Genomic DNA, 16,104 nt, shown 5'->3' on the forward strand with positions numbered 1-16,104 from the left:
GATGGGAGAAGAGTGAAAAGATGAGGAAATAGATGAGCAGATGAAAGATTAAATGGTCACCAAAGAGAGACAAGAGCTTTCTATACCACTCAGCAGAATTTTAGTGAAGCTATCAGATCACTACAGTAATAAATTTGCTCCAATAAAGACCATGCAAAATAGTAGGGTGCCGGCATGCAATTTTATTTCATGTGTTTTACACGAACATGAATACTAGAGCATACAGAAGACAGACAAACTACCAATTGAGCCAATATTAAATGCCATGACCTTGTCCGAATTTGATCAAAAAACAACTCATCGCTATTAATCTGCTCCCTGAAAAACAGTCACCGAAAGCCTCTTTGATTTTCCTTCCCCTGTGCCAACCCGTAAGGTCCTGTTGTGAATTTTATAGGTTTTACTGGTAAGTTGCAAGACACTCCAAGACTCAGAAGTCTCTCTATGACCCTAGATATAGGACATCTCCAAGCAAAATTCAGAAGTAAGTTACCAGCCTTTTCTTTCTGTATCTCTTGCTTCCAGGCAAGGGTGTAAACATGTATGAATCACTAAGGATGGAATTTTAGGCATGAGTAGGACATGGCAACCCTGAAGACACTCCCCAAATCATACCACAGAGTCACACAACATACTCGGCTTGTCTGAAATGCCAGTCCTGCCTGGACAAATCTTCTGGAGACTGAGCCTCTCTAACAAGAAGTGGGTATCCTGGAGTTGAGGCCAACTAGGCACACTGCACTGTCGTGATGCAGCCTAAGGAAAAAAAAAAGAGTTTGAGATGATAAAAGAGGTTGTGACTGTAAGAAGGAAGCAAACAGGAACCTCAGGGAATAAGTCTGCAAATCAATTTTGTCTTCCTTTCAATTTCCTAAGCCACTGCAAGTTCCAAGGCAGACAAGGAACCACTAAGGATTGTAATCACCAGATCATCCCCAGGAGCCCCAGGCTTTCCTGGACAGTCTCCATAGCCAATGCACACTCTGTGCACAACTACTAATTGAAATGACTTAGAAAAGCTCTCGAGCAATCAGGCAATATCAGCCCTGTACAAAAATCTTGAAGAGCACACATTTCTGCCTTCGTAACTGACTGCCTCTCCTTTCTCTCTGTGGGGCCTCCGTCTTTCTGCCTCAATTATTGACCCCTTTTTTTTTTATGGGAGTTACTGACCCTCCCACATGTAAAATTCTCCTTACTTATTTATTGAAAGGATCTTATATACTAATTTATACTCAAGAATTAATGGCTGAAAATAGCTTACTATAATGCCTTTTACAAGAGTAGTTACATTTTCCAAAGTAACAGATTTACCAGGGTAGATTTTATATAATACTAAAGAAAAAAGTCAAGAGCTGGAGAAAGATATACCATGCTTACACTAATTAAAAGAAATATTAAAAAAATAAAAAAAAGAAATATGGAGTAGCAACATAAATCTCAGACAAAGCAGAGGCTTTAGAGCAAGGAACTCTCAGAACATTACATAATGACAGTGGGGTCAGGACGCCAGGAAGATGTAGCAATCTTTAACATGTATGCGCCTAATAAGAGAACACCAAAATGCATTAGGTGAAAACTAACAGGATCCCAAGGAGAAATGCCTGCATCCACTGTTATATCTGGAGGCTCTGTCAGAAATGGCTAGATCCTGCAGGAAGGATATCAGTAAGATGGAACAGATATCCTTCCTGCAGGATCAACTGCACCACCAAAGGGATGCCATTGACGTTGACAGATGACTATGCCTTCAGTAACAGCAGATGACACTCTTGGCAAGCTCACTGTTCACCACCTACATTCTGGGCTATGAATGTTTTCTTGAAAAATTTAAGGGAATAAAATTTATTCAAAGTAGGCTCTCAGTTCTCCAATGGAATTAATCACAGGAAAAAATAGGTGAAAAATTCTAAAATATTTGGAGATTAAGCAACCTGCTGATAATAGGAAAGAAGAAAGATCCAAAACCAGTAATCTAAGCTTCAACCTTAGGAAACTTGAGACAAGCACAGCGGTGCACACCTGTAACCCCACTGATTCAAGGGGCTGAGGCAGGAGGATGGCAAGTTCGGTGTCAGCTTGGCTCTGCTGTAGCCGCAGAAGCGTGGCATTCAGGAACATCCTTTGCTCCGGGCTTTGCCAACAGCGCAGAGCAAGGGGCTCTTTCTTCCTTGTCAGGCTAGAACCAAAAGAGCTCCCCGTGGCAGAAGGGAAAAGGGACCTCAGGTCAGTGGCGCCGCCCCACTGATCCCCAGTGCACACGTCTGCTGGGGCTTTCATTCCACATGACATCGGAGGAACGGCCAGGGTGACAGCTGCAGGCTGGCATTCTGGATGTCACCCTGTGACCCCTGGACACTCCCCAGCCAATCTGGTCTTCAAAGCACAAGGATTTAGAAAATGAGAAGTATTTTCCAGAGATAAAGAAAGGAAAGAGGGGCCTGGGGTCGTGGCTCCGTGGCAGAGCGCTTGCCTAACAGGAATGAGGCGCTGGGTTCCATCCTCAGCACCACATAAGAATAAATAAATAAAATCAAGTTAAAGAAAAAGAAGAAGGAGAAAAGGAAAGAGGCATGGGTAGAGGAGACAGAGAAGCCAAAGTAGTGCCCTGTGTTCTATGAGGGGCTGTCACCTCAGGCTTCAGCATCCGGGCAGTGAGTCCCTTCAGGCCAGGTGGTCCGAAGGCAAGGCCATTCCTCTGGCTGTGCGAAGTGGAAATGCACTCCAGCCAAAAAGTTTCAGTCACAGTAGGACTCAAAACCCTCACTCAAAAAACTTAAACACATTTAAGTGCATTCAGGAGACTGGGGATCAGCTCAGAGGTAGAGCCCATGCTCAGCACGTGACAGGCCCTAGGTTTAATACCCAGCACCAGAAACACAAATGAATACAAATGCACTCAGAATCTAGAGATTTAAAACTACAGGAGACTGTAAGTATCAATTGTTAACATTCCATTTATTAGTGAAGAAACCCCAACCCAGAGAGGTAAAAACACTGTCCCAAGGACACACAGCAAATAGGGACCTGGCGGTAGAGTAGTATCCAACAGATCTGGGTTTGGTTTGCAAAGTGGGAAAGAAGTCCTTTCCCCGACTGGAGCCAGTTTCTTCAACTGGAAAACGGGGGCCGTAGGAATTGCTGCCCAGGGTGGGAAAGTAAGGCAGGCCGCCTGGGAGCAGCTGGCACAGTGCTGACACAGTCAGTCCTTCTTGAGTTCCTGGTGTGGGGCCAGCATCAGCGCCTGAGCTCAGGGGTCCCGGTTCACCCGCCTTCTCCTTCCTCTGGTTTAAAAGGGTGTGTCTTGGCGGCCCTGTGGCTCCGCAGCCCCACACACAGGAATGGGACTTCTTGAGTCCCTCCCCATCGTCCCCTGCCTCCCCAGGTTCTGCTTTCAGCCCTGACCTCTACCCTGAGCTCCAGGGCAGCCCTTGATGGGGTTCTCAGGTGTCCCCAGGAACTGGCTGGGAAGAGAACTCTGGAGTCCCCTCCCCACCCAGACTTCCTCTCGCAGGCATCCTGTGTGGCTGGGCAGCAGGACCCACGCAGGGGCTTAAGCCAAAAAGCTAGGAGATCCCCACACTTCTTTATCTCCCTATGGCTTTTAGGGGCCCTGACCCCCGCCCCCCCAACGCCCCATCCCTTGTCCTTCTCCATCTCAGAAGCTCCCACTCCACCTACCACCTAAGGCCACACCCAAGTCCCCTCTGTCACCAGGCTTTGTCAGCAGCATCAGCCTCACTGGTCTTCCCGATTCCCATCTTGCCCCTCTTCATGAACCGCCAGAGTGACCTTTAGAAAAATGGACCATATCAAACCGTATTAAAGCTTTCCTATGATTTCCCTTTGGATTTTAGAAGAAATTCCAAGCTCTCTTCTTGGAATCACATGGTCTGACCCCAGGCTATCGTCTTAACTTGCCTCACTCAGCTCTCTGTTCCCTCACTGTGCTCTGCACAAGTTGGCTTTGTTTCTGTTTCTCCTGCGTGCTCTGCTGGGTCATGCCTCTGGGCCTTTGCACCAGCTATGCCTCTGCCTCATGCCTCTGCACAGTGGGTTCCTTAAGAACTCAGCTTAATGTCATCACCTTAGGTCATCCATTCATTTACTAATGTGTCACTGATGTGTCTCCTTCTGCCTTGTCTTCATCCTCTGTGTGGCTCTTGTTGACAGTTTTCTGGTTTATTTCTTTGGTTATTGTCTCACTCTACCAGAGGAAGCCCTATCACACAGCAAGGATCTTATGGATTTACCTTGGACACTGAGTCTTAGGCCCAGAAACTGTGTTGCACGTAGCAGGCACTCGGCGACCATATGTCACCACAAGCTAGAGTGAACTGGAGTCTTGGGCTGTTTTGTGTCCTGTCAGAATTCCACAGACCGGGAGGTCAAGCCAAAAATTGACTGTGACTTTCTCAAGCGACTCAGGCAGGAGGACTCAGGCAGCTTTTCCTGAATGTCAGAGAGGACAGAGAGCCTGAGATGACAACCTGTGACCGGGCTGGAGAGGGGCACCTGAGACAGACTTCTAAAATACATTTGGGGTGAGTTAACATGAAAAAGTAGAGGTTAATGAAGAGAATATTCTATCTTACTTAGGTGTTTGCTTATAAGGCTTTTCTAAGATGCTATCTTTAAAAGGATGAAGTTAAGTGTTTAAATATTCATGTTTAAATAAACACGATGTGAAAAACTCATGGGGAGATCCTAACAACATAATGGTGGGGTATTAAATTTTGATTTACACGACCAGGGCTCTGCCATAAACACAGGGTGGCACATGAGCAACTTATTGGGGAGTATTTCTTTTGTTTTTGCCATCAGGGAAATTAATTTACTCACTTTACAGGCAAATGGCATAGTTCTGGACGCTTTTAACCTCTTACAAGGGCCTGGGTGTGCCTCCGTGGTAGCTCAGGGGTAGAAGACATCCCCACGGCCTTGGGTTCAATCCCCAGCAGCAGCAACAAGGAAAACAGAAAGAGAGGAAGGAAGAAAGGAAGGAAGAAAAAGAAAGAAAGCTTTGTATCTCTCTGCCTTTCTTTCTCTCTTGGGGTCAGCAGGAGCATCCTGGACCCTGGAGTGCTCTCAGAACACAGGGGCCGCAGGCGACACAGCTGGCCAGGCCAGGACCTCCCGCCCGCCCTGTCCTCCAGGGCCACAGCCCTGGCTCCTTCCTCCTCGTCCTTCCCTTCCCGTCTTTATACTTTCACAACCTCCGCGCGCCCCTCACCACTTGCCACTCTCCAGCCAGGTGGAAGTCGCCGGGTGTCACCTACTAGGCTGGCCGGGGTCTCCTTCTGCCTCGGGATTCTACTGCTGCCTTTCACAGCAGGGGCGGAGGGTCTGCGTCCCCAGGTCGCTCGCAACCGCTCTCCTCCTGACAACCCAGGGCTGCACAGCCCAGCTCCATCGGCGACGGGATGGACCAGCCGGGAGCAACCCACGAGGGAATGCCACCCGCAGGGGAAGGACGAGTCACCGCTTTGTCGGGGCAGGGCCGACCGCCCAACGCAGCACAGCGGTTCGCAGCGCTCCCCCTGGATCCACGCTGCCAAAGCCAGTCCACAGGGACAGGGAACCGAAAGCTGGCCACCGCCCCTCTGCCCGGAAGGGGCAGGAGGGAGCCCCGGAGCCCCAAGCCCCGTGTCTTGAGAAATTTTTAATATTTATTTTTTAGTTCTCGGCGGACACAACATCTCTGTTGGTATGTGGTGCTGAGGATGGAACCCGGGCCGCACGCATGCCCGGCGAGCGCGCTACCGCTTGAGCCACGTCCCCAGCCCTATAAGGCTTTTCTAAGATGCGGTGATTTGTGGGCTTCAAGTCGCACCTCAATTAAAAGGTAAAAATATATTAAAAGTTGCAAAATGAAGTAGCCCGCGGGTGACCACGAATTCCCAGGCAGCAAGGAGCTGAGCGTCTCGCGCGCCCTCTGGACTCTGGGCCCAGCACCGCAGGCGGCAGCGCGCAGGACCCGCAGCAGCCGGCAGGGGGCGCAAGGCCCTCGCGCGAGCAGACGATGGGCACCTGGCAGCGTCTGTGGCCCTGGATGGGTGGCCCTGGGAAAAGCGGTGGAATAGCAGCCCTCTCCCACTGCTGACCCTGGGTCTAATACTCGGAGGCCACGTGGCACCCCTCCCGCCCCTTCCCTGCGGCTCCCCGCCTGCTCTCCACGCCGGTTGCCCCCTGCATCCTCCCACGTCCGTCTCGCGGCCACCCCTCTCCGCGACTCCCTCTCTCCCGCTGCCCACCCCTTTCCTCTGAGGCGTGGGTGGAAGGAAGAGTTCACGATTCTCTACAGCATTCTGGATTCTCTGTAGAAAAAGCTCCATTTGTTTTGCAAAACAAGGCTCCCATGCGCCAGGGTACAGAGTTACATGTAAACAATGTTTAAACGATGCAGTTGTTGCTCTAAAAGTTAAAAAAAAACCCGGAACTATTGGATTTGTATTAGGCCGGCTTGTTTTTTTCTCCTCAGGAAACCAATTTACAGTAGGGCTGTTATTAAGTTTTGAAAAGATGTACTTAAAGGGAAAATCACCTAAAATCTCTAAATGACCCCCACTTACATACACAATCACAAGAGGCCTAGAGATAGAAACCCTGCTGTGGGGGATTTGGGTTTTGCCCTTCCCACCAGGAGAAGGGTGGGGTAGGGGCAGCAGGAAGCCTCCTGGGGAGGACCCAGCTCTCTCCTAACCTCGCATACCAACTCAGCAAGGCCAAACTCCACCTGGGAGCCAGGGGTTAGAGCTGTACGGCGGGTCCCACCGCCTCCTGGGCTGTGCCTCACATCCATTGAGGCCACTTTCCCCAAGAGAGGCCCTGCACCTCCCTATGTCCCCAGTAAGAAACATGGGCGCTCGGGAGAGGTTGATCACCGTCCACCGGGCCTTCGGTTCCGCCTGCCGGGAGTTGTTACTAACTCATTTATGTAACCCACAGCAAGACTCAGAAATCCAGTCTTTTAACCTGACCCTCACCCTCCCATAGGGTAGGCTTCAGTAACAACTGGTTCTTTCCCACTCCTGTCTCGCCTCGCCCCACCCCACACCTCACCCCACCCCACACCTCACCCCACCCCACACCTCACCCTTCAAAACAGATGAGTTGGGAACTTAACCTTCAGTCAGCCCAAGCGGGCTGCAGTTATGATACACTGCCCTCAAGTGGGGTGGGCAGGGCCAGCTTGCTTCTGGCCTGACGGTCTTCTCTGTAACTGTATCTGTCAGGTTTGTGATAGTCGGAGAGGCATTTTTTGCTGCAGAAGCATTTTTAAATCAATTATTTTTTTTCATGAAGCCACATCCCCAGCCCTTCTTACTATTTATTTTGAAACAAGGTCTCACTAATTTGCCCAAGCTGGCCTCAAAATTGCGATCCTCCTGCCTCAGTCTCTATAGTCACTGGGATTCCAAGTGTGTACCACCACACCTGCACTGCCAGGGCCATTTTTATACAGTCTAAAATGCCATCATTGTTTTTTAACTTAAATATTACAGGCGACTCCTAGAGGACAGTCCCAGGAGGATGGTCTCATCCCAACAGCATTGGGGTGCTGTCCACAAGAGGGAACTGCAAACTTGACAGAAATATGGAGACCCAGGAGAAATCTGGTTGGAGAGGAGAGCATGGATTGACTCAGAAGGTGGCTGCAGAAGCACAAGACTCCATGGGACGCATTTGTCATTGGGGCTGGAAATGGTGTTGTACAGGTGGAACTTGCTCAGTTTGGCTTCTCTCATATCACTGGAGCTGATTACTACAATGCAGCTTTCTGGAAGTAGAGAAAGAAAGGTTATTTATCATTAAGTTGAAGTAGAAGACTTTAAAGATGTCTGGATTTCATATTTGTATTGATGAAGGGACTTATCCTGACAGCGCAGAGGCAAGGAGGAAGCCATACCTGAAACCTCTCTCCTGGGCATTGCAAGTAAAGACTTTCTTCTAACAGGCCCATACAAATGGACCAAGGAAGAGCTGCTAAATGAATTCAGCAAAGGATCTGAACTTTTTGAAGAGCTGCCAACTCCCAAGCTCAGGTATGGAGACAGACCTGGAAGCAGAGTAGTGACACTGGTTTTCCAGAACAGCAAAATGTGGGTGGGTGGAGCTCTGGGGGGGTGAGTGCTTGTGCAGCATGCAGGGGGCCTTGGCTTCAGTCCCTAGCACTACAGAACAAAGGGAGGGAAGAGGAGGAAGAAGAAGGGTAAAGGGAAGAAGGAGAAGATGGAAAGAAAGAAGGAAGGAAGGAAGAGGAGAAAATGAAAAAAGAAAAAATGACAACAATCATGCCTTCCTCCTCCTCCTCCTCCTCTATTTCTTCTTCTTCCTCCTCCTCTTCTATTTCTTCCTCTTCCTCCTCCTCTTCTATTTCCTCCTCCTCCTCCTCCCTCCTGGGGAGTGAACCCAGGGCCTCATACATGTTGGATGAGTGCTCTACCACTGAGCCATGTTCTCCAGCCCTTCTTTTTCTAAAAATTTTTATTTTGAGACAGGGTCTTTCTAACTTGTCAAGGCTGGCTTTGAACTTGGGATCCTCCTGCCTCACCTCCCAAGTAGCTGGTATTACAGGCACACACCACCACACCGTGGCCTTTAAGGAGAGTAGATCATATTCAAAGAGAGGTGCTTCTGCCCTGCTGAGTTCTTGGCTGGCAATGGCTACCTGAAGGTGAATCTGAAGCTAAGTTCACCCACTGGGGCCAGACAATGTTTTATGGGATTTTTGTTGTTGTTTTGTTTTGTTTTTAGCTGTAAGTAGACACAATACATTTATTTTATTTTTATATTTTTACGTGGTGCTGAGAATCGAACTCAGTGACTTACATGTTCCAGGCGAGTGCTCTACCACTGAGCCACAATCCTAGCCCTGGTTTGTTTGTTTTTCACTATAACTTTTATAAACTCTTATTTATACAGCAGGATCAAAACAAGTCACAAAACAGTGCTTTCCTTTACCATGCACGCTTTCATATTTTCTATGCTACTCTATTTCTTTTAAGAGAAAATCTGGTTGTAACCAACTAAATCAATTCTACTACCCACTAATGGATTATGACACTTTGAAAACCAGCGGGCTGGGATGCTGAACTGCTCTGTAAGCTAGAGAAAAACACGCAGTTCCCAGGGGAATTGGGCAAAGCAGTTAGAGGAGGGAGGAAGGGAGTGGGAGAGGAGTGCTAAGGTGTCCTGAGGAATGAGCAACCTGGGAGCTGCGGGCAGGCCCGGCCCAGGGGCTTCTGAACACTTCTTCCACTCTGAAGGCCTGAGCTGCTCCTGCTCCTGAACATTCTCAGTCCTGCTACTACAGGTGCCCCCATAAGCAGGTTTCAGGGGACACAAGGGAAAGATGAGTCTGATTTCTGGGCTGGTTTGGGGGGAGCCCAGACAGCACTTAGAGGAGCATAGGATCCACCAGAAAGACCAAGGGCTGAAGCAGAGGCTCCGAGTGAGGAAAGCACAGAGATGAGTGTGAACTAGACTCCCCCAATCTTGTTTGGATCCCAGGGACAAGGTTATATCAGGATCAGTAGACTGAAGTTCCCAAATCCCAACTTTTCATGGACAGCTTTGCATGCAGAAGGAGACAGAGGAGATAGGCATGTGAGGGAGACGGAAGGGCTTCGTGGTTCATGGACGGAGAGCTGCCCTCCTCCAAGGGCAGGCCTGAATCAGGCTGGATGAAGCCAAGGGGGTGAACAGAGCCGTGTGAGGGAGGTCTGGGGAGAAGCAGGACGGGAGGGTTCAGAGAGAGGCCCGAGGGATGTGTGGGACCAGCTGAATCAAAGGGGAAAATGATATAATGCCAGGAAGACTTGTATATCCCATAAAATGGCCTTTAAACAAAATAAGAGAGGGGCTGGGGATGTGGCTCAAGCGGTAGCGCGCTCGCCTGGCATGCGTGCGGCCCGGGTTTGATCCTCAGCACCACATACCAACAAAGATGTTGTGTCTGCCGAGAACTAGAAAATAAATAATAAAAATTCTCTCGCTCTCTCTCTCACTCTCCTCTCACTCTCTCTTTAAAAAAAAAAAAAATAAGAGAGACCTCTAATTTAGGTCACCACTTCATCCTTGAATGTGAAAGTAGCTTTCTGTCCGTCCCTGAAGAGTAGAGGGAATACCACTGGGGACAGAGCCCTTAGGGCGCAGGCACAGATTTCCCCACGCCATCTCTTGAGCCCTTTTCTTTCCAACTTCTCTGGACCCAGTGATAACGCCAATGCTGTCAGCACGTGGACCATCCCCAGGTACAGAGTTCACATGGGCACATTCTCAGACTGGACATCTGTGACTCTGTGGGCTGCCCTTCCATTTGTGACCAAGATGGCAATCCCTTTGTTGTAGGGTTGTCATTAGCAGGGATGAGATCCCTGTTATTCTATGTGCCCTTATTGACTTACCTGTAGACTTTGGGAGCAAACACCTTAGGTATTGAGCCACTGAGCTACGGAGCCGTATCTCAAGAGAATGGAGAATTTAGAAGGCTTTTAGAATGTAGTTCCCTTGAGGTGCTAATTACAGTCCTGGTATAAAGCAAAACATGGATTTTTGTTGCAGGTAATACTGAAATACTAATATTTCTGGTTTACACACGTAGCATTTAAGAGCACAGAGTTGGGATCCAGATCATGAGTTCTCTCTATACCAGCTGTGTCATCTTAGGAAATTTACTTAGTCTTCCATTACTATCTCCACCTGTGAAGTGGAGGTGATAATAGGATCCTAAAGATTAAATGAACCAAATGTGCCAAGTATTTGTAACATATTGTTTCATATACAATATACATATTTTAATGGATATTTTTCTAAAAAACAGAATTTATGGGCCTGGGGCAGTGGCTAAGTGGTAGAGCGCTTGCCTCACAGCACTGGGTTCGATCCTCAGCACTACATAAAAATAAATAAAAAAAATATTGTGTTCATCTAAAACTAAAAATTTTTTTAAAAACCCAGAATTTATTAGTGTAAATATCAGTGAAACAATAATTTAACATACTTCAAGTTAAAAAATTATAAACAAAAAATTATCAACATGTGTATCTTTAAATAGCATTTTTTATTCCAAAACAATAAAATGAAAGTAATTGATCATGAAAAACTGAACATAAAGCAGTAAAATTTCAATTTTTAAAAAGTAAACATTAAAAAGCAAAATTTTCCAATGTCTCATTGTTCAGGTGTGAGTATATTTTTGTGCGAATCTCCCTAGTTACTCAAAGTCTTTTTCTGGCTCTACACTATTATGGGAACAGAGGGGAGATAATAACTATAAGCTACCTCCAAACATTTTCCTCTGCGACCGTTATACGGCGTTTTGGTTTTGCTTAGGACAACTTCTCAGTGCTTCTCTCCCTGGGGACTGCTGTCAGACTGCTAACTGAGTAGTAGTTTTTATGTGGATCTTTTAGCTTCTTGCATCTGCCACATATAGCTAAAAAGTCCAACACAGAGTTGCTTTCTGCTTTGACAGAGTCCAATATCAGTTTCACTACTCCCTATTCAGTCTTTGAAAACTAAATCTCATTCTTGCAAGGGACTCTTCCCAATCGTTTACCTCCTCTTGAGCATCACCCTGGCCTAAGAGGCTGCCTCCTGGATGAGCACACCCTCACTCTGTTCGAAAATCAAAGTGGGCCAGGAGTGGTGGTGCACGCCTGTAATCCAGAGGCTCCGGAGGCTGAAACAGGAGGATCTCGAGTTCAAAGCCAGCCTTAGCAACTTAGTGAGGCCCTAAGCAATTCAGCAAGATCTTGTCTCTAAATGAAAATTCAAAAAAAGGGCTGGGGATGTGGCTCAGTGTTTAAGTTCCCTTGAATCCAATCCCCGAAAAAAAAAAAAGAAAACGAAAGAAAATCGAGGTGGCGTCTAGCTCTCCTAATACACCCACCAGCCAGCAGCCTGCAGAAGCCAAATGGCATTCTTGGACCCAGGTTCCAGTAGGCAATCTAAAACGGCGACGCTAGGAGGAGCCATTACACTCCAGATGTCCAAGTGTACCAACCTGGGGAACCAGCCATTCCCTGTTCAGGGGAACAAAATCCACGGGCACAGAAGAGAAAGAAGAAACTTGTGACTATCCCCCTGAGTACTGTTGAACACATAGCAGTGATTAATATTGCTTCATATTCTGCCCAGTTTCCAGAAAGAAGAGTGCAAGGCATAAAACCAAAGATGGAAGGAAAAAGGGAAGGCCCGCGAGAAGAGCAGGACAGCGTGGCAGCGATGCTGCACGGTACCAGCGCTCGGGGGCGCGAGCCGGCAGAGCCCAGGACAGGAGGTGGAGGCTAGAACGGGGTCCGTGCCTGTCTCGCATCTGTGTTCAAGGGGTCTGGGAGCTATAGGTTAAGAACTCCGGGTCCAAACAAGGCTTCAGAGAGGCCAAAGCAGAAAGCAAGGCGGAGAGGCAGGAGGATGGAGAGAAGGCTAGAAAGAGGCACCGGGAAAGCCAGGAAGCAGCGGGAGAAGGGCGCAGCTGCGCATCCAGCTCGCGCGTTCCAAGGGCCCATCCAAGACCAGGGCCCATCCGAGACCAGCGCCCGCTGAGCTTGAAGACTGCGCTCCTCCCTGCCTCCGCGTCGCCAATCTTGCTCGCTCCTCCCACTGAGAGGAGCACGGCGGCGGCTTTGAAAGGCACCGTAAAGGGCGCCGGCTCCTGGAGTCAGCCACGCTACCCCGCCGCCCCCAGGCGTCACCTGGGGCCCCGTTTCTCATCATTTCCCATTTGTGCAATGAAGGGATTCAAATAGATGAAAACTGACACCTTTGGATCAATACACTGGCACCTCAGAAGTTGTCCAGCAGGCGTGGACAGACGGCAGGAGCCAAGACCGCTGGCATGGCCGGCCCAGACTTCTCTAGTCCAGTGCCAAGGGCTGCAGGGATCAGGGGCCCGGGGATGGAGGGAACCTCCCTTCTTGGACTTCTGCACTGTGCGGTCTTTTGTTAAGGTCTGTCAACAGTGAGGCCTTCAACCTCAGGGACCTGAGTCTGCCCTCCGCCCTGGACTCCGCCTTTCCTCCCAGTGTCTGGGAAGGCCCAGGAGGGCATGCTGGAGTGCAGTTCCCCGAGTTCCAACTTATCCTCAGGCTTCACTTTTAAGTCTGGCTATTTAGACTCGCTGTAGGGTTTTCATTCTAGAGTTCCTACAAGACACGAAGAACCACAGGAAAAAGGTCCTGCCGGTCTGAAGCAGGGCTAAGGTGAGGGCAGAAGTTTCTGTGGTAGCCCAGCCCCTTACAGGAACAAGACTCCTGACATCATATTCTTAAACTCCCATTATTTTCTTAGGGGTCATATTTCTTAAGCAGCTGGGGGCGGGGGTCAGGGAGTGCTCAAAAGAACTGGGGCTTTGTTTTGGATGACTTGGAGCACACAATGTCCCCATTCAAGGGATCAAGGTGGGCTGGGCAGGGGTAATGGATCAAGGAAGAAAAGAACACATCAAGTGTGAAACTTCTGTACCCAGCAACTGCTGCCAGCTTCCCCGCAGCCCGTCTGACCCTCTGGCAGAATGTGAATAGAGCTGTGGCTCTGACACTTTCCACCCAGGTAAAGGCGCCCCCTGTGGCATCCACTCAACTCCGCCTACTCGCCTACTCGGGAAGGCTGCAGGCACCGGCTAAGAGAGAGGGCCTCCCTGTAGCAAATAAGCAAGAGCTGCTCATTAGCAGCTGCCTCTGGCGCATCCGCCCACCAGCCTGCAGCAGGTGTCCCCACACACCCACCTGCTGGCTCTGGTGGAGAGGCGTGTCACAGCAGAGCTAGGGCTTCTGGGGCAAAGAGGACGGAAATCCAATCTAGAGACATTGAACAGCTCCTCCCCCACCAGTTTGACCATCCGTGACAGCGGGGTCCACCCTGTGTGGGTTTGAGGATGCATGATGGTGGGGTGTGCTTTTCAAAGTCTGGTTCTTGGGCCACAGGAGTACAACTGTGCTTTTAAAATCTAGATTCCTGGGTCTTACTCACACTTATTGAATCTAAAATCTCTGAGGAATCTGTTTTCATATTTTCCCACTCCAGGTGATTTTCATAAAAGTAAAATTTGAGGATCTCTGTCCTAATGGAAAGAACCCTTCTCTGAGACTCAAGGGAAGTAGGTTTCTAGTCTCGGTCTCCCTTCGAGCTAACTGGCCTGAGTTTTATCATCTGTTGATTGGATCAGGGGTCAGTAGACTACAGTCCCGTTTTTGTAAATCAGATTTTATTGGAACAGTCCCAACTTTTGTTTGTGTATTGTCATAATTGCTCCAAAGGCTCTTGTGTTACAGCAGTAGGGTTGAGAAGCATTGACTGTCGATTGCAGTTAGCCTAAAATATTTACTGTCAGCCCCTTTACAGAGTTTGCCCATTCCTGAGTTAGATGAATTTTTAAGGATTTTTCTGATCCTGAGATTTTTGTTTTAAAAGGGGAATTAATTGCCCCTCCCTAGATATGTTTATATTGTTTCTGTATCAATAGAGTCTATTGACTAGGGAAAATCAGGAAGACAAGAGATGGGAGAAGAAGAAGACAATGTTTGCAGACTGAGAACTAGGTAATTAGTACCAAGAAAAGGTAATTCAGAGGTGGCAGGATTCCTTGCTCAGCATGCGCCTGAATCAGTCAGGGGTGATATGGTCCAAAACTGCAAAGTAGAAGCAGCTGGTTTGGAGCCTACATCTTTTGTCCAGCCTTTCCCAGCTTAGAGCTTGCATCCTCAGGCTAAACCACGGTGTTTCCTTCTGCCTTACAACCTTTCCTATCTTTATCTTATCCACTCAGAAAGAAAGATGTAATCTACAAGTTAACCCATGCTGATAAACTAATGGGGAACAGAAAAAAATTCCCCTCAAGTAGAAAAAGGACGTTTTAACTGCATCTTTGTTATGTTATCTAATGGTTAGATTCTAAACTATCAGTTGTTCTAATAACTAAGAGTTTCAATGTAATAAATTAATGGAGCATCTTCCAGGTCCCAGAGTTTGGGTCATGTGCACACCATCCTTCTCTCTGATTCCCTCGCCTTCTGTTGTGCCCACAACTCTCACCACTTAGTCATTCTCTGTCCTTTGTTCCTGGGAAACTGCCACACCTGGTCCCACTCTTCTTTTGCAAACCAACTCCTGCACCTGTCTCAGCACTTGGAGGTCCACACCAAGAACCACTATGGCACCAGAGACTGCTCCTGACAGCTTCATCTCCTCTGCTCCATCTTGGTCTCCCCCTCAAAGCCAGACCCTGCATTCTTATCTCCAGAACCTGGAGCCAAATTCAAGTCTAAGCCAGGAGTGCCTCCTCATTGCCCTTTTCTCCCAGTCCACACTTAAAAACCTGTTTTGACTCTTCTGAAGATAATAACTTATTTGAAGCCAAGAGCCTACAGGGACTGTTGGCCACTAGCTCATGACAGAACCTACGAGTGCCCAGTGTGGCCAAGGGGCCAGGAGCTTGGCCAGCAGTGTGAGGCCCGGCTCTGGATGAGGGTCTTGGGAGCTCAGCACAGAATGGTTGGGTAGGGAGGAGAGACGGTGAGTAGCACTAGCAATAAAACAGATTAATATGTTTCAGCTCAAATGATATCTTGAAAATTAGTAGAGCTAACAACCAGTGAGAAACAGTTTCACCAAATTACAGATTAGTTAAGCATCAATTAAAAGACACATTATAATTTTGTTCACAGAAAGTGAACAAAAATTCTTGATATCCTTCTAATCACTGGCTAAGCTTCGGGTTAGTCGCCTTGAAAAAACTGTATCCTTTGGCACACACATAATTCCAGCAGCTCGGGAGGCTGAGACGGGAGGATCGAAAATTCAAAGCCAGCTTCAGCAACTTAGCCAAGCCCTGTTTCAAAAGAACTGCACCAGTACCCATCCAGCTGAAGGAAGCTGGAAAACTCCAGCGCCACCTACCGATCAAGTTCAGCATCGCCAGTCTCAGGTGGAGCTTTACACCGCCTGGTCAGCCGATTGAGTTTCCTAATTCCTTCTCCTTGAGCCTCCCACATCTTCTCCTTGTTCCCTGTTCTGAATGACCTTACTTCCTGCTTCACTCTGAAAATTGGCCCAGATAGAAGAAATTTCCTCAAGCTCCCACCACTCACGCAGTGCAAA

The 16,104-nt window shown here is 48.3% G+C and overlaps 1 protein-coding gene, 1 long non-coding RNA gene and 1 pseudogene across 4 annotated transcripts in view; 1 reads left to right on the forward strand and 2 right to left on the reverse strand.

Annotated features, from left to right (window-relative positions):
• Positions 1 to 2,939: 2,939 nt before the first annotated feature.
• Positions 2,940 to 7,045, reverse strand: LOC144370264 (uncharacterized). Of its 3 annotated transcripts, none has more exons than XR_013430176.1 (3): positions 5,234 to 7,045; positions 4,843 to 4,940; positions 2,940 to 4,452 (listed from the first exon to the last, which is right to left on the reverse strand). It is a non-coding gene; the product is annotated as an uncharacterized LOC144370264 (long non-coding RNA). The 3 variants fall into 3 exon arrangements; XR_013430175.1 differs by having other exon boundaries at positions 5,280 to 6,146; XR_013430174.1 differs by having other exon boundaries at positions 4,843 to 7,045.
• A 271-nt stretch (positions 7,046 to 7,316) lies between these two features.
• Fzd3 (frizzled class receptor 3) overlaps positions 7,317 to 16,104 on the reverse strand; it is a 96,847-nt gene continuing 88,059 nt past the window's right edge. Inside the window, exon 8 of the mRNA XM_078030824.1 lies at positions 7,317 to 7,780. The gene's annotated coding sequence lies outside the window, so the exon portion shown is untranslated. The remainder of the gene's footprint in view (positions 7,781 to 16,104) is intronic.
• LOC120892338 (EEF1A lysine methyltransferase 2 pseudogene) lies at positions 7,534 to 12,755 on the forward strand (annotated as a pseudogene).

The sequence above is a fragment of the Ictidomys tridecemlineatus genome, chromosome 14 (assembly GCF_052094955.1).
Source record: "Ictidomys tridecemlineatus isolate mIctTri1 chromosome 14, mIctTri1.hap1, whole genome shotgun sequence".
NCBI lineage: Eukaryota > Metazoa > Chordata > Mammalia > Rodentia > Sciuridae > Ictidomys > Ictidomys tridecemlineatus.